The sequence below is a fragment of the Myotis nattereri genome, assembly GCF_964212035.1.
Source record: "Myotis nattereri genome assembly, chromosome: 17".
NCBI classification, from domain to species: Eukaryota; Metazoa; Chordata; class Mammalia; order Chiroptera; family Vespertilionidae; genus Myotis; species Myotis nattereri.
The window spans coordinates 21,144,766-21,160,815 of NC_138092.1; the positions used below are offsets into that span (position 1 = coordinate 21,144,766).

The window sequence follows — 16,050 nt, forward strand, 5'->3', positions numbered from 1 at the left end:
TTAATATTTTTTTAGCCAATTATGTTTATGATCTATAATATCTAACTGATGTTAATGCTCAGTATTATTTTTTATTTTACTTTATTTTTTAGAAGACATTGGGTAAATTTTTATTGAGCCTTTTAGTTTACAACATGAGGTAAAAGGAAAATGAGTTTTCCTTGACCCGTCTTTTACACAGCTGTAGTAAAATATTTTAAACTTCAGAAATTTATAACGGATTACATTTCTTAAAAGTTTGGGGAGAAAGGAACAAGTTCTAACATAACTCCTTGAATTTTCCAGTTGACTCTTCCCTTACAACAGTAACTAGCTGTCTTTAGTTACATAAGTTTCTTCAAGGCCATTGCTGATGTCTTTAGAACTGAAGCATTGCTATTTCAATCAATACCCACTAATTCCACTTCAAAAATGAGTTTTGCATTTAGTGGAATTTTGGCATCAGGCTGACCTTTCTCTCTCCATAAGCCCATTCTGGTTCAATCGCCAGTTGAGCCTTTTCTCCTTTACTCAGAGTCATGAGCGCTTCATCCCATCCTCTGATGACTGCCTTTTCCAATCTTAGACTTTAAAGGCTTGGCATTCTTGTTTCAACTCGTTTGAATATTGGCATCAAAAACTGTGCTACCTTGTAGTAAGTATCTCTATATACCAGCAGTGAGCAACATCTTCCTTTTTGGGGAAGTTGGTTTAAACCCCATCCCCTTTTAAGGACAGATTTTGTATATTGGTGGACCCTCATCCAGAGTCTCTTCACACTTGGTTTCTTTGGGTTTATCTTCATTAAGCTTCACATTTTTCATCTGCTCGGAAACTACTTATACTTGGAATATCCTTGACACACTTTCAAAGAGATGGTTATAGGCTGTACCCAAATGGTCCCTGTTAGCTATCTTGGCCACATTTTTAATGTTTCCTAATAACTGAGGTTTTGTAAGAAACCGTGGCCCTGTAAGAACTTGAGCGTCCTTCTTGGGTAGCTGCTCACTGTACTGCTGCTTCATGGTCCAGGCCTGTGGCATGCCATCTTCCCTGCTGTGCAGCTTGACTCTCATTTTTAAAATCTATATTTCATATTGTAAAGTATGATTCATTTCTACTGACTGCACTACATTTTTAAATCATGTTTTTCAAAAGTAATTCATCTATTGTCTTGAAGTATACTCTATAGAAACCTGTTACCTTTACATGAAATATAAAACTTGAATTAGTATATTTCTTTTAGTCATGCTTTTTTAAAAAAAATACTGAATCTTGTGCCATTCATTGTCAGGAAAAAAAAAAAAGAACAGTCTTCTAAACGCTTATTCAAAGCTTAAAATATCCTCTGTGTAGTTTTGAATTATATTTTGTCTTCAAATTTATAAATAATAAAATATAGCAAGGTAATTTTTATTGTATACTATATCCTGACAAATGGTTACACAAGTCATAATCATCTTATAAATTCTTCCAGGCATTCTCTGAATTAATTATTATTATGAATGAATGAATTTTAATTCACTTCTTTTGGAATGTGATAAACCTTTAAATGTATTCATACTTTAAGTTTAGACAATTCTTCTGACCATTGTTTTGAATATAATTGATATCCCAATTTTGTATTTCTTCAGAACAATGTAATTTTGCATACCCGTTCTCCATCCTTCAGATCTCTCAACTTTTCCACTTTCTTTGTGACTTCTCTATTCTACTCTGCAGTTTAGCACATCTTATTAAATTTTTTTACACAACACTGGTGAGGTTTTATATAAAAAAAACAATAAGACTTTTCTCTTTTTTTCTTCATTATACACTTAAAATATGTAATCTATAATAATAAAATCATAATATGCTAATTAGACTGAACAGCTGGATGTCCTTCTAGATGAAGCTGGGCCTGCGAGGGCTGAACCTCTTGCATGAATTTTGTGCATCGGGCCTCTAGTTGTTTTATAAGTTCCCTTTCAATCCTTTTTTAAAATCAAATTTATCATTTCATTTTTAACTGTGGTATTTTCTATTCACTGCTCCCTTTTATCTTTTCTGTTCCATTCTACTTCAGTTTTAAAGCGCTCTCTCTCTCTCTCTCTCTCTCTCTCTCTCTCTCTCTCTCTCTATATATATATATATATATATATATAATCACTAAATAGCTCCATAAACTTTTCTTCTATTTAATTTGAGAAAAACTGTAAGGATTTCTGCCCTTCCCTCTTGCCTGAATAGTGTTAAGGTCTATAGTTGTTAACCCAGTGTTTGATGTCTGAATTTATTTTGTTTCTGCTGACTTAAGATGCTATTTTGTTTCTGCTGACTGATTCTGCTAACTTAAGATGAGGGCATCTTCTAACACAATTGCTAGATTTTATATATGGAAAAAAAATCAAGAACATAAATCATTGCAATCTCCAGTTTACTCTCAGATCTTTCCTAATTTATGTTTGTGTTTTAATTATGGGAATTTCACTACCTATGTGAAATATTTTATTGTTATTACCTTACCTCTACTTCTGTGCCAAACCAAGATTCATTTTATACCAGATATTACCTTAATGCTCTATTCTTTATCCTATTACATATAAAGTTCTGATACCAAAGAGGGTACTTGAAAATGCAGCAGCCATACTGGAAAAAACGACAACTATAAGATTTTTCTGATAGAAAGTAAAGATGGACAAACTGTCCTCCTAATCTATTTCCCTGCCAGCATGTTTGCTTTATGCCATGCCATGCATCACAGTGAGTGATCAATTGCTTCTTTCAGTTAAGTTCCTGTGTCCCTGTATAAAGTAAATTTTCTCCTTTTAGATGGATAAAGAGGTTTGATATGTCTAAACCAAGTATTGTATTATGTGTCTTGTTTCTTTTTCTGTTTTCTCAATTCTGCTGGAAGTTATCAGATGCTATTTTTTAAAACAAATTATTACTTTCTAAGCATCATTTAACATTACTGGGAAAGGCTTGTTCTATAAAAAAAAGATCTAAGGGAAATATATATTGCCAATCTATTTGTAAATTATGGGATTGTTATTGACACATTTCAAATGCCTCAATTTCTATTTTTAATTTAAAAAGTAATTTGTGTTCTTTCTATTTGTGTGTGTGTGTGTGTGATTTTCATGTCTATTTTAAAGAAAACCAAGGCATAAATATGAACATGAATTTAATTTTAGAAACTGTCTGTGAAAGTTGAAACAAGCACTATTATGTGCCTTGTGGTTTACTTGGCTTACATGGCAGTTATTGACAGAGAAAGAACTTCTACATTTATAGACCTCAAAATTATTCTTCTAGTGGCGGCTCAAATGCATACATAGTTTGTTCTGAACTTCTGTCCTGACTTTCAGGGTAATGACCTCTGACATGGAGGATAATGCTCATCATTGCTATTGCTGTGGGTAGTATATAAAGACTTATGTAATACCATATTGGTAGGAACATGTCCTTACCAATTATTGCACTGCCAATGTCTGTCTGTCTGTCTGTCTGTCTCTCTCTCTCTCTTTGAGGACAGGATCCTATTAGGATGATCTTTCAGTTCACCTTGTAAAGATTATTTTCTAATACTGCTATTATCTTGAAGATTATATATGAGTCATTTTATAAATAAAAAATACATGTGAGTGTTAAGTCTGTAGAGTTGTCACATGTTCTAATTTAACATACATAATTGGTTTCTATACTTTGTTGATACATCACAAATATCTCACAGGATAAATGTAGCTAAGGACAGAAATATTTTAATCACTGTATTTATTTTAGAATTGATTTACTTTTCATGTTTTTATGAAAAAGAATTGCCTTAAGTAGTATTACTTTTATATCTGTAAGAATTTTCAAGGAAAGTAATTGTATTAAAATCAATTTAGATAGATAGATAGTTTGATATATTATAACAACATATGGCAAGTAAGGGAATGAAAAGTATTACATTAAAAAGAAAAAATTATAGCATTCATTTATAATTCAGAGAACTTTTGAAAGAATTAACTGCAGCTTTTTTTATTAATATATAAAAACCCTTAGGTAAATGCAAACTAATAAAAACTCATTTATAAGTTAAAAATTATCTTTTTTGCCATTTAGTGTAAATAATAAATATTTTATAACAATACTTTCAATATACACTTTCAACAATTATTAGGCTGTAAGTATTCCATTGTTTAAATTATTATTAGTTGCATCGTTTTATTTATTCATTCTTTTCTCTGCTACTTCCTTTATTACAGCAATGGCTTACATCCACAAATATAAACAGCAAGCTAAAGAACTATAATCAGACGTCTTTCTAGAGCATATAGCTCCAAGTAGTCATTTTTTAAGCCAACATTTGACTTAAAATGTGCACATTAGAAAAAATCTTTCTCTGTTTTGGGGATTATTCTTTGCTTTTAAATAGAAATCAAAGGCAACTATTCTTGGTGTGGTATAAAAAAAAATCATGCCGGGTGTAAAAAAAAACACACACAGAAAAACCCCCCATGTAAACAGGAAAGGCGGGGGTGGGGGGAAACTTGGTGAATCTACACTATAAGAAGAGAAAATGTTCTTAGTCAGGATTGACTAAATAAAACTTGGTTTCCCTTTAGCAAATCACAAAGCAAAATGAGACCTAAGTCATGGTATAAGGGAGGAAGATTCAGGAGAGTGATTTCAAGTTTCTTCATGTAGAGACTACTCTTTTTTAAAAAATATTTTATTTTTTTTAAATTTTTCAATTATATTTTGACATATTAGTTTTAAGTATACAGCATAGTGATTAGACATTTATTTAATTTATGACATAATCAACCTGTTAAGTCTAGTATCCATCTGACACCATATAAAGTTATTACAACATTATTGACTATATCCCCTATGCCATACTTTATATCCCTATAACTACTTTTATAACTGGAAATTTGTGCATCTTCATAGAGGATTTTTATATGTTTTAGATTGATTTTAAAGAGAGTGGAAGGGAGAGGGGCTAGAAACATTGATGAGAGAGAGACATCGATAGGGTGCCTCCTGCACCACCCCTACTGGGGATTGAGCCCACAACCTGGATATGTGTCTTGACCAGGATATGAATGGGTGAACTATTGGTTCATGGGTTGATTCTCAACCACTGAGTCACACCTGTCAGGCAATTTGTGCATCTTAATTCATTCCCCCTTTTCACCCCTTTCCTCAACCTTGCTCCTCACATCTGGCAATCATTAAAATGTACTCTTGTATCTATGAGTCTGTTTCTGTTTTGTTTATTAATTTATTTTGTCTTTTACATTTCATATATAAGTGAAATCATATGGTATTTGTCTTTGAGGCTATTTTTTATGACCATAGGGGTAAAAATGATAACAAGTGAATTGTGGATTTACATCAGTACCAGTATCCTAGTAGTGACTTGATGAGTATTTTATTAAGTCTTTCTCAAGATTTATGCTTTTGTATCTTTCTGAGGTATATAAAAGAGAATGTCTAATATATTGAGGGTGTCCATGCTCAGGAGGAATGCATAATCTTACTGAGAAGACAACTTTTCAATACAGAAGCTGAGAAATATTCAGTAGAGAACATGATCAAATTCTAAATTGTGTAGCTCTTATTGTAAATGCAGTTTGAGTGAAGAAAGGAATAATTTCAACAATGGAATTTAAGAGCATCTCTGAACAGGCTCTGAATGTTGGAAAGAAAGGAAGTATAAGTAGGATGAAAAATTTAAGACAGATAGCTGATTTTAATTGAGTGACTTACTGCATTAGTTTTCTATTGCGTCCAAAGCAGATTGTCACACATTTAGCATCTTAAAATAACACAAATTATCTCACTGCTTACCAATAAATCCAGGTGTGCACAACTGATTTCTCTGTTTCATGTCTTCCAAGGCCAAAATCAAAGCATTGGCTGTCTGAGGTCTCACCTGGATGCTCTGGGAGAGAATCTCCTTCGCAGCGTTTTTAGCGTGCTGGCAGAATCCAGCTCCTGTTGTAGGGCTGGGTCCTTGCTAACTGTTGTCTAGGAGCCTCTCTGATCTCCTTAATATCTCATGCATTTCTTGGTTTATGGTTCCATTCATCTTTATAAGTATCATGGTGGATTGAGTTTTCACACTTGAATCTCTCTGACCTCCCATCTTGGCCCCAGCCTGAAAACATTCGATGCTTTGATAGGGTTCATGTGATAATATTGGACCCAAATAGATAATCCAGAATAATCTATTTTAATCTTCATAAATAAATTGCATTTGCAAAATGTCTTTTGCCTTATAAGCTTACATACACATTAGGCTATGAGAATTAGGGGGGGGACTTTTTATTACCATTTGAGAATGTGCTGATGGGACTGTCAAAACTTCATCTGTTTGCTTGAGGATATTTTTTGCCTTTCCAAATTTGTTAAACTAGTGTGCAATATGGGCAGGAAGTGCCAGAGAATTAATACTCCAGAGTAGCAAGCAGCCTTCAACTAATGAGTAAAGGAATTGGTATATATTTTATAAAGCCTCCTAATACATCTGATGGGAAACTAGTAAAAAATGTGTCCTACATCATTTCCCAGGCTTCCACAACAAGATTAAGACCCAGTTGTCAATAGTAGTCACTTATTTAAAAGTGAACCTTTTTTCCCCCTTTAATCTTCTTTTTTTCTTTTAATTCCTTATTCCCTAGCAATGTCTCCTGGGATTAAATTCAAAATAACTACTTGCACTTATATTTTTGACCAAGGATGTACTTTTGGAATTCTTAAATTCAGACAGGTAAAATAACCTTTTTTTTTTTTCACTTTTGCTCACTGATTTATGTTCAGAGTGTGTTTATCATACAAAATAGTAACTAACAATTGAAACACATTTTAATACTTAGAAAGATCTATTCCCAGCTATTGCTGTAGTTAATACTTATAGAAATTTTCTGAGATGGGAATTTTTATAGCCCATTTTAGAGATGAAGAACATAAAATTACAGAGGTTGGGTAACTGATGACAGTCATGGATTGTAAATAATGCTGATTATATATTTAGAATCTCAACTCGAATCCACTGACTTCAAATCTTTTACTTTTCCTCTTCCATACATTGTGCTCAACAAGGTAAATATCACTTATTTCCTTATTGTGTGCATGGATATTTATTTACAGAGGGTTTATATAATTTGACTAAGGTCACAAAGCTAGAGGGGAACATAATCAATACTAGAATTTCAGTGTTCTTATTCATAATTTTGTTCTTCCCACTATATTGCAAGATGTTTAAGCAAATTGAAGCCAACTATTAAACATTTTGAATATTAACCAAAAGGTTTGGGAAATAATCCTCATGGCAATTAAATTGCATGAGAGGTTTTTGGAAAGTTAAATAATGAAAATGTTATTTTATATTGACTTATTTGATTGCTTTTGGCCAAAAGTCTGGCAAAGAGTGTTTTAAGAAAATTAATCTGCCAAAGGTATGCAGGATGATTTGGAGGAGTACAAGACTGAGGTCAGAGAATGTAAAGGAGAAGTTATTTTATCCAGGCATCAGGTGACAAGGACCTGAAATAGGCAAGGAGACAAGAAATGGATAAGTGCCAGGGACAATTATGGAAGAAACTAGAAGCCCGGTGCACAACATTCGTGCACTCGGGAGGGTGGGGGTCTCTTCATCTGGGCCTGCGCCCTTTAGCAGTCCAGGAGCCTTTGGGGGATGTCCGACTGACAGCTTAGGCCCTCTTCCCATGGGAAGGGACAGGGAGCGGACCTAAGCCACAGTCGAGCATCCTTAGTGCTGCCACCGCTGCTGCACTCACCAGCTGTCAGCCGGCTTGTGGCTCAGTGGGACTCCCCCTGTGGGAGTACACTGACCACCAGGGGGCAGCTCCTGCATTGTGCATCTGCCCCTTGGTGGTCAGTGTGCATCATAGTTACTGGTCCTTCCGCCATTCAATTGATTTGCGTATTACCCTTTTATTATACAGGGTAGAGTAGTAGAGGCGAGAAATTTATTACAAGAGAGAGATGTTGCTATCCTGTATAATAAAAGGGTAATAGGCAAATTTACCCTAATGACGGTATGGGGATGACTGGTCGCTATGATGCACACTGTGCACCAGGGGGCTGATGCTCAACGGAGGAGCTGCTCCCTGGTGGTCAGTGCGCTCCCACAGGGGGCGGTCCGCACAGCCACAATCCAGGCTGACAGCTGCAAGTGCAGTGGCAGTGGCAGGAGCCTCTCTTGCCTCCTTGGCAGTGTTAAGGATGTCTGACTGTGGCTTATGCCTGCTCCCCGCCTAAGCCGTCAGTTGGACATTCCCCAAGGGTTCCCAGGCTGCCAGAGGGATGTCTGACTGCCAGCTTAGGCCCAATCCCCAGGTGGACATCCCCCATGGGGTCCTGGACTAAGAGAGGGCGCAGGCTGGGCTGAGGGCCTCCCCCCCCAAGAGTGCATGAATTTTCGTGCTCCGGGCTTCTAGTGTTATAATAATAATACATCTGCATTTTTCTTCACTACATATTAAAAAGTATTTGTTTGCCTGTGACAATATATATGAATGTGTGTGTGTGCAAAATCTATAGTAGAAAATTTAAAGTGAGATCTTACTCAAATTTTTTGAGTATATGTGTGTTACCTACTAATCTATCATCGAACAATCCTTTTTCTCACACTGTTTAAAGGCCTAGAGATTCATTTTCCAAAAGGGAATAGGATTATAAGTCTCTTTTTCAAAAGTAGGTGTTGATTACTAACATTATTAACATGCTTATCAGGGTTAGTTAATTACCTGGAATGCATAAGAAAATTCCAAGTTATATGGAATAACCTAATTCCCTAGTAAGACTGGAAGACCCACAGAGTTCTTCAGTCTGTATGAAAGAAGCCATATTAATACCCTTGTTTTGCATATAGTTTGTAACTATACTCTTTTGTATGTACTTTTGGTATTGTCATACCAGGTTATAAATACAACTCAAGATACTTTATCATAAGTATTACCCTCATGTTTACATAATGAAAGAAAGGAAATAATCTGATAATTTACCTGTAATACATTATCCTGTCTCTACTGAATGCGTATAACAGAATTCCACAGGGTATCCCAGCTTCCATTTTACCTGTCTCTCCTTTTCATAGTCTATTCTCAATTTACAGCAACTGCAGAGAACTTAAAAGAAAAATAATCTTAAATCACTTCATGCCATTTCTCTACTTAAAACACTCCAGTAGCTTCCAAATCCTAATCCTTTATCATGATAAAGAAATCTCCATCATGCTCTAATATATGCCCATGTACTTGACTTGATCTACTTCTCTTTCTTTCATGAGGTTTTAGCTCCCTTGATATTTTGTATGTTCTTTAAAGCTTCTTTCACCAATTTCCATTATTTTTTACCCCTAAGCCTTGCCTGAAACCTCCCAAAGGACTTCACATAACTGCTTCTCCTCATAATTCAGAACTAAAATCCAATATTACTTCCTCAGAGAGGCCAGCCTAATTGGTCTAGAATAAACCTTGCATAGCACTCATATCTATTAGAATTCATTTTTGTTTCATTGATTTATATTGTTTGATTCTCACTACTAGGATATTTCTCTATCACAAAAACCAGTCATAATAGTGAGTAATCACTAAATAACTGTTAAATTCATTAATAAATGGAATATAGAAGGCACTAACCAATAAATGATTGTATAATCATTTTAATTCTTATAATAAACTGCTTGGTAGATATTTTAATATCTAGAGAACTTAGGTATAGATTATGTCTAATTTATATCTGATCCTTAATAGAAGTTAATATTTTGAAAAGTATGGAATAGTTATCTTTACATCAAATGATCATTTTTAACTATAATAATTAGACTGGATTTTATATAATATTATGTGATTTCCTAATAATTTATATCTAAGTAGATGTTTACAAAAGGTACTATGGGTATGAGAAAATAGAATGAATTATAATTGAATATGTTAATGTATGATATTTTTGAAAATTATTAAATTATAAGAAATAATGAAAGGTAGTATAAAAGTAAGAAAAGAGAGGAAGAAGAGAGGAAAAAGAAAGAGGTGGAGGGAGAGAGAGAAGAAGAGAAATACAGAAGGGGAATAGAATTAACAGATATTGTAAAACAAGTCTACTGTGAATCTAGCATTCTCACTTTTAAATAAAAGGACCATAAATTTAAAGTCATCATTCATCAGTATAGTTTATCAATAGCAGCAAAAATTGATTCTGAGATAGCATTGTTGATATCAGTTCAGACCTTTGAAAACTTAAACGTGATGTAAGCAACACAGAGGCACTTTTTTTTTTTATTGGAATTGAGGAATTAAAATCAATTGTGGCCCAGCCAGTGTTGCTCAGTGGTTGAGTGTTCACCTATGAAGCAGGAGGTCACAGTTTTCATTTTTGGTCAGGGGACATGCCAGGTATCCCCCGTGGTGAACATGCAGGGGCAGCCACTCAGTGATTCTCTCTCATCATTAATGTTTCAGTCTCTCTCTTCTCCTTTTCTCTTGAAATCAATAAAAATATATATTTAGAAAAAAAGCAATTGTAATAGCAGTCACTTAGGCTATAGTGTCACATAAGTAGTACTGTGAAAAGGTCATTTCAGAATACTAACAATAAATTTTCAGTAGTGGATAGGGAAGGGAAAATGCAAAGCTTTAGGAAAAAAGATAAAGGGACAGCTTAAATAGGGTTTTGCAAGCTACATTAAATTGTCTGGATTTTGAACTCCTTTAGCTTTTCCTTATCTGTGAAGCTCTTTATCTGACCCTCAATTCTGAATGATAGCTTTGCTGGATAAAGTAATCTTGGTTGTAGGTTCTTGCTATTCATCACTTTGAATATTTCTTGCCACTCCCTTCTAGCTTGCAAAGTTTCTGTTGGGAAATCAGCTGACAGTCGTATGGGTATTCCCTTCTAGGTAACTGAGTTTCGTTCTCTTGCTGCTTTTAAGATTCTCTCTTTGTCTTTTGCTCTTGGCATTTTAATTATGATGTGTCTTGGTGTGGTCCTCTTTGGATTCCTTTTGTTTGGGGTTCTCCACCAAACCAGTATTATATGAAATGCTGAAAGGTATCCTTTAAGAAGAGGAAGAAGAAGAAAAAAGTAAAGATACAAATTATGAACAACAAATATGCATCTATCAACAAGTGAATCTAAGAATCAAGTGAATAAATCATCTGATGAACAGAATGAACTGGTGATTATAATAGAATCAGGGACATCGAAAGGTAATGGACTGACTATTCTTGGGGGGGAAAGGGGTGTGGGAGATGCGGGAAGAGACTGGACAAAAATCGTTCACCTATGGATGAGGACAGTGGGTGGGGAGTGAGGGCGGAGGGTGGGGTGGGAACTGGGAGGAGGGGAGTTATGGGGGAAAAAAGAACAAATGTAATAATTTGAACAATAAAGATTTAATAAAAAAAATTGTCTGGATTTTTATCTCAAGTTTGATGTCAAATTTCATGTAAAGGCTTTATATGAACAAAATTGCATGTACATTTCTATTTTCAGAAGGATCACTGGGGCGGGGGAAATTGGACTTTTAAGAAGTTGCTGCAGGTATCTAGTTGGGAGATAATGGTGGTATGGAGACAGAGGTGGTATTCTGAGAGGAGGGACAAGTTCAAATCAAAGAAAACTTAGACTATTTTATTTTACTGGAGCTAGAAATATTAGAATATTAAAAATAAGACATGTAAAAATGTAAGTGATTTTAAATATCTGTTCTAAGATATTCCACTGTGCATACTGTGTTAAAATATGTTTTGTGTGTGTGTGTGGGGGGGGGTTTTGTTTTATTTTGTTTTTAGGTTAGTGGTTTTCAAACTAGAAACCTATAACAGCATTAGCATCACGTGAGAACTAAGTAGACCTACTAGTACAAATGATTGTGCCTCAAGCCAGTCCTACTGAATTAGACACTCTGAGGTTCCTGACAGGCAATCTGATGTTAACACATCCCTTCCTCTGTCCCCGGCCCTGTAATTCCAATGCGTACTAAAGTTTGAAAGCACAGTAAAACCTGCATCCCTTGTCTTGTTTGTTTATTCGTTTTGTTTTGTTTTGTCTTAAATAGTCCCTCATTTGCTTTTTTTTTTTAAATATATTTTATTGATTTTTTACAGAGAGGAAGGGAGAGAGATAGAGAGTTAGACACATCGATGAGAGAGAAACATCGATCAGCTGCCTCCTGCACATCTCCCACTGGGGATGTGCCCGCAACCCAGGTACATGCCCTTGACCGGAATCGAACCTGGGACCTTTCAGTCCGCAGGCCGACGCTCTATCCACTGAGCCAAACCGGTTTCGGCCCCTCATTTGCTTTTTAATATACATTTCAAAGCAGCATATCAAAATCTCCATTTGCAAAGTGAAGGTTTTTCAAAATAATATGGAACACAGGACATTACACAAATAATTAGACACAAATAATCAGGGGCACAAGGCCCTGATAATAAGGTGCTGTGTAAATAAACTAAAATAGCTGATAATGAACAAAAGCTAAGGACTTTGGAAATTAACCCCTATCAGATATATCATTGGCAAATATATTCTCCCATTTAAAGGCAGAACTTTTTAGTTTTGTTGATGGTTTCTTTTGCTGTGTAGAAGCTTTATATTTTAATGTAGTCCCGTTTGTTTATTTTCTCTTTAAGTTTCCGTGCCCTCGGAGATGTATCGGTAAACACATTGCTGTGAGAAATGCCTGAGATTTTTTGCCTATGGTTTCTTCTAGGGGTTTTATGGTTTCACGACTTACATTTAAATCTTTTATCCATTTTGAGTTTATTCTTGTGTATGGTGTAATTTGGTGGCTTAGTTTCATTTTTTTTTTTCATGTATCTGTCCAATTTTCCCAGAACCATTTATTGAAGAGACTGCATCTATTCCAAGGTATGCTCTTGCCTCCTTTGTCAAATAAGAATTGAGCATAATGGCTTGGGTTGATTTCTGGGTTCTTTTTTCTGTTCCATTGACCTATTTGCCTATTCTTGGGCCAGTACTAAGCTTTTCAGCAGTGGCTTTATAGTACCATATAACTTGGTGTCTGATATTGTGATTCCTCCAACTTGGTTCTTCTTTCTCAAGATTACAGTGGCTATTCAGGGACTTCTTTGGTTACAATTGAAAAATGTGTAAAGGACCTACATAGATACTTTTCCAAAATGGATGTGCATATTTTCTGTGTTCTAATATATTACACTCCATTACTGCTAGATTAAATTTTTTGTTAGATACTGAAATTTGTGTTTTCTTCATTTATCTCTGGATGCATTTAGCCCTGGAAAATAAAACTTTGCAATTTTTGGTAATATTTGAAGATGATTTAAAATATATCAAATAACATGTCATTATTTCCTTTATCTGACAAATAGAAACAAGTAAACATCAAGTGTTACTTAACATTCAAGTTTCCATCAGTGATGCGGTTTGCTGTAATCATCATAGATTACATTAAAATAATCATTATATTTGTATCATGAAATAAATGTCAATTCATTAAAGATTCTAATAATATAGAGCTTGGAAAAAATCACTTACAATTAAAAAGTCTATTTTAGCATTATCTTTGTCATAAATATACTTTTAATTTCTCATTTCAGCTAATCATCTGAGTAACATTCTACTTAACAATTAATATTTATTATATCAAAGCGGGGCTTTTACTCAGCTCTCATTTCCTTGGAAACCATGTTTAAACTCAATAATGGTGCTCATGTTATTCTTTTTTTTTTCCAAATTGAATAAATAACAGAACATTGTTGGCAGCACACTTTTTCTGTGTCTAAACAAATATATATTAGCATTTTAGGAAAGCCCACTCCTTGATATGTATAGAGATTGTACTTCATAAAGACTTATCAATCTCTTTTCAGTCTAAATCATAGTGTACAAAATAACCATTAAATAAAAATCTTATGACTAGCATTGAATTTGGGAAAGAGAAAAAAAAATGCTAAGCCCATTTTCTTCTAACATGAACTACTAATATGACAAGAGCTAATATATAGTCTCTAAGTCGGATTTTGTCCAAATACAATTTAAACAATCTTCTAGCATGCATATATAATAGTCATTGCTTTTCCACATTTGATGCATTAATTTTATATGAAGTCTAACTGTCATTGGGAGGAATTTTGCCAAAAGCTTTTTCTGCTTTCTCTGTGAGAATAATATTCTCATTAATATTATATCTGATTTTGCTAACTCCTTAAAAGAAGTTTGACTTGGGCATGTTTTTGCTACAGTTGGGACAACTTTGAATGATGTTTCTGTTCTGGGGCACATTCTTGCCTTTAGCAACAAAATTAATCAATTTTGTATGAGTGAACATTACTTTGGTTTTATTCTGGAAAACACAGTTTCCTGAGGTATTCTTTGCTTTATTTTAAAAAATGAAAAGATTCACATTATTGATGTTTCATGATGCTATTTGAAGTTTCATAAAAGACAACATATTGGGAAATAGAATAATATAAGTCCAATAAATTTCATATTTCAGATATTCATTAGCACACTTCTAACTCTCACTTCTTTTGCTTTGTTTTGGTTACTTGTTCAAAACAATCTCACTCAGAAATTCACTTAGCTCACCACTTAAGATAAAAAATTTTATATTAAAGTTTGGTTTTCTCATAAATTTAATAATAACATCTTGAATGATGTTTTATTTATTTTCATCATTATTTTAGCCCCTCATAATAATTTCTAAAGCATTGACTTAATTTTATAGCTCAGGTATAGAAATAAAAAACTTAAAATATAACAAACATAGCAAAATAGAAAAACATGTGATCCTATATAATAAAAGTCTAATATGCTAAGTGTCCAGTCATCTGTTCAACCAATCAAAGCATAATATGCTAATGATATGCTAAGGCCGTTCACCTGCTCGCTATGACATGCACTGACCACCAGGGGGCAGACAGTTGATTGGTCGACCAGTTGCTATGACATGCACTGATCACCGGGGGCAGATGCTCTGACTGGTAGGTTAGATTGCTGCTGGGGTCTGGCTGATCGGAACTGAGCAAGATGGGCCAGACACTCCCTGGAGCCCTCCTGTGGTCCCTGTTGGCTGGCCAACCTCCTGCACCCCTCCCTGGTGCCAGTCGTGCACTGGTGGGGTCCTTTGGCCTGGTTGCACCCTCTCACAATCCGGGACCCCTCAGGAGATGTTGGAGAGCTGGTTTCAGCCTGATCCCACAGGCCAGGCTGAAGGATCCCACTGGTGCACGAATTCATGCACTGGGCCTCTAATCTAATATAAAAAAATATTTTGCTTTTTAAATGTTAGTGGATAAAAAGTTACAAGTAACAATTTTACCATAATGTTTAGTAAGGGAATCATGTCATTTCACTACAAATTATAATTTGTCATATATTTAAAATTTGTGAAATATTTTCTAATACAATTGTTTTATTATTTTTCTGTGTTAAAACTACCATATAGCCTAAGAAAAATTCAATAGACAAAAAAACCACAAATGATTCTTAGACTGCATATCTGCCCACCTGCCCTAATCATAATCATTGTGATTTTATTAAATTAAATTGAGTACTGTTTAATCAATTTAACTTTTTTAAACTTTATTTTTATTGTTGGTAGTATTACAGATGTCCCCATTGCCCCACCCCCATTGCCCACCTCCACCTAACCCCCACTTCTTCCCTCTGGCCATCACCACACTGTTGTCTGTGTCTGTGTGTCCTGCATATCTTTGGCTAATCACTTCACCTTCTGTTATCCAGTCCTCCCCCTTCTCCTCCCCTCCGACAGTTGTCAGTCTGTTCTATGTATTCATGCCTCTGTTTCTTTTTTCTTCATCAGTTTATTTTGTTCATTGTATTCCACATGTGAGTGAAATCATGTGATACTTATCTTTCTCTGACTGGCTTATTTCACTTAGTATAATGCTCTCCAGGTTCCTGGTTTCAGTACACTGTCCTCAGGGGAAAATGAAGAGGCAATTTACTGTGGCTCGCACAGCATTGCAAGATTAGGAGAAGACACACAATCTTGCAACTTCTCCCCTAGGAGGGAGCAGGAGGGATGGAACATACATCCAAAGTCCTACTCTGTAG

The 16,050-nt window shown here is 34.8% G+C and overlaps 1 pseudogene across 1 annotated transcript; it reads right to left on the reverse strand.

Annotated features, from left to right (window-relative positions):
- Positions 1 to 380: 380 nt before the first annotated feature.
- LOC308533251 (peptidyl-prolyl cis-trans isomerase FKBP3-like) lies at positions 381 to 1,004 on the reverse strand (annotated as a pseudogene). Its single transcript has one exon. The product of its transcript is annotated as a peptidyl-prolyl cis-trans isomerase FKBP3-like (transcript).
- Positions 1,005 to 16,050: the final 15,046 nt, after the last annotated feature.